This window comes from Osmerus eperlanus, chromosome 24 (assembly GCF_963692335.1).
Source record: "Osmerus eperlanus chromosome 24, fOsmEpe2.1, whole genome shotgun sequence".
Lineage (NCBI taxonomy): Eukaryota > Metazoa > Chordata > Actinopteri > Osmeriformes > Osmeridae > Osmerus > Osmerus eperlanus.
In genome coordinates this window covers 6,282,160-6,285,199 of record NC_085041.1, presented here as the reverse complement: position 1 = coordinate 6,285,199, position 3,040 = coordinate 6,282,160, and the positions used below count along the sequence as shown (strand labels likewise).

The window sequence follows — 3,040 nt, the reverse complement described above, 5'->3', positions numbered from 1 at the left end:
GGCCCAGGCGCAGCTCTGGCATGCCGGAGAGGAACACTCGCATCTTGATGGAACCCACGATCTCACTGCACAGCACGTTCCCGTTGGCACTGACCTGGGAGCAGAGGGGGGAGGAACGGGGAGGGGAGGAACGGGGAGAGGTGGAACGGGGAGGGGAGGAACGGGGAGGGGAGGAACGGGGAGAGGTGGAACTGAACGTTTGTTGGCCCACCAGGCAGTCCTGACACAGAGGCTATCTCTCCATGTCTTCCTCCCTTTCAGATAGCCCGGATTTGTTTTCAAACCTATGCTTAGGGCACCACATCAGATCAGATTAGAATAAAAGGCGGACAAGTGGAAGGATGGATGGAAGAAAGAAAAACAGTAAGGAGGAAGGAAGGAAGGAAAGACGGAAGGAAGGAAGGAAAGACAGAAGAAAGGAAGGAAAGACAGAAGGAAAGACAGAAGGAAAGACGGAAGGAAGGAAGGAAAGACAGAAGAAAGGAAGGAAAGACAGAAGGAAAGACGGAAGGAAAGACGGAAGGAAGGAAGGAAGGAAGGAAAGACAGAAGGAAGGAAGGAAAGACAGAAGGAAAGACGGAAGGAAGGAAAGACAGAAGGAAGGAAGGAAAGACGGAAGGAAAGAGAAAGGTTGAAAACGATGCATGGGGCGCCTCACCAGCAGGTTTACAGACTCGATGACGTCGAGGAAGACCTCGTTCTTCCTGTACTTGATCCCCTCAGACCTCCAGGACACGGCGTTGGTGTGACGGTGGCGGGCGGGCGTGGGGCGCCCGTGTCCAGCTTGTGTCCCTCCTGGGTGATGTACCTGAGCACCCACACATCACAGGTCACCTCAGGGGCTCGCGAAAAGCCGTCCGGATTCATTCACAACTTCAATCGTGTTACATCTTAACCCTCGTGCTGCCTTCGGGTCACATGACCCAAAGGTTCATAACGAACCATCGTTGTGTTTACCCAATTTTACCCAATACAAAAACAAATAAAAATACTTTTCTTTTAACCTTCGCAATGTGGGGGGTCTGAGACAGCCCGACGGTTAAAAGAAAATGCTTCACTTTGTTTTTGTATGCGGTAAAGTTGTCGCAATACGACGGTGGGTCACAATGACTGATGGGTCAGAACGACCCGAGGAGAACACAAGGGTTAAAAGAAGTACGGAGACTTAAAAACTGTGGTTTTGAACCAAGCTAGGTTAACGGGTTGACAAGGAATGTTTACTCTTGTAGGATCTTGCTGTCGGTGGTCTGGGGGTAGCCAAAGTCCATCAGCTCGTCCATCAGCTCGTAGATGATAACAAAGTTATCTCGGATGCTCTCCTCCTCCAGCTCCTTAAAGTACTCTGAGAACACCTGCGGAGACAAGAAATGTCTCTTTTTAAGGCCTGCGTGATATCGAGCTATTGCAACTTTGAAAAGGAATGCAACGACTTGGAACGTGCGGTCGAAAGGCCCGAGAGAGAGAGAGAAAAGCACGAGAGGAAGGAAAGAATGGAACGAGAGCCCACCTGGATGATCTTGTAGAGGAAGGAGAAGACCAGGGAGACGCAGGCGTTCTTCTTCGACGTCGCTACGACTGATGGAATCGGAGTTAAGGTGGCCGGAACTCATGGACAACTGGGCAGGCGTCAGTCGACCTCAGAAGAGATGCTAAAATTGGCCTGCGGGCGCATTTAGGCCTCAGGGGTTGGTATAACTCTTCTTCCTTGCCCTGTGGTAGAGGCACTTGCGAGAATGTCGTAACCTGGCCTATTTCTTTGCAAAGCAAAGTCTTACAACATAACTGTTGACACAGAGTAAACACAGCGGAATCTTTAATAAATAGTAAGCGACATTATTTTCTTCTACCAGCAGACGTACAACGTCCTTGACCGTTGAGGCATGTACATTACTTGCAAGAATGTCGTTAGACCCTTTTGATTGTCAACCTGGCCTTTGCAAAGCAAAGTCTTACAACATCACGCGTGACACACCCATCAATACACTATTTCCTTCTACAAGCAGAAGTACAACCTCCTTGACTATGCAACTACAGCTTGTGCTGCAAAGAGGGGCATCAACTAGTCCCTGATAGGCGGAGGGATACGGTAGAGGTTGTTGTGTTTGATCCACAGGAAGCGCACCCCTCCGTGAGCCAGGATGGGTGACAGGTTGCCCTCCTCCTCCTTGTCCATGAGGATGGGCATGAAGTGCTCGATCTCGGACATGTCCACGTCCCCGCGGTAGTTACGGCAGATCAGCACCTGCAGGACATCAGACAAGAGGAATAGGATCTTCTGTTGTGTTCTGTTCCATGAAACCTGTTGAGATGTCTTACTAGGTGCAACTTTCTGTTTGCATCCATTTCTCCCTCTTTCATCTCCTATACTCTTGGTCTTTCAGCTTAAAACCCAAGGGTCATTATCAACTCGTAACTTTTGACAGCATTCTTAATAGACGGCACACGGCAGAAATATATTGAGGTAGGCTACTTTTCAAACGTCGTCATCATCATGTTAGACAAGACGAATTGCCCCGGCTGGAACATGTGAATCTACAGCTGAATACGACTGATTCAGATTCATTCATTCAGTTTCAGTTATCCAGGCAACCACACAGAAAGGGCTTAAAACCTCCTCTTCAACAACAGCACCGAACCAACAGCTGGAAGGTGCTACGGCCGTCTAACATTGACGTTTAATGAACTCTCTGAATGACAGAGAATCATCCATGGTGCGTAACAAGTCTTGTCATGTTATCATACTTATCATAGCACGCAAGCTTTACACTATACACTAATTATAATGCTAACATGATGACATGAGTCTGGCTCTGCGCTCTCATACCTTGCCTTTGAGGTCCAACACATAAACCGCGCTTGCTGACATCTTCGGCTTACGTACAGTATGTGACGGTGAAAAATGATTTGATTATATATAATTGCTAATAATAGCTTGCTGGTTACAGTTAAAGCCGTAACGTAGCATCCACAGATGCTACCTAACTATATGTTCCTCACTGCCATCGAACCGGGTTTGTGTACACGTCACAAAACGGAAAAA

The 3,040-nt window shown here is 48.2% G+C and overlaps 1 pseudogene; it reads right to left on the bottom strand.

Annotated features, from left to right (window-relative positions):
• Window positions 1–3,040, bottom strand: part of LOC134010843 (AP-1 complex subunit mu-1-like) — a 4,439-nt pseudogene extending 1,399 nt beyond the window's left edge.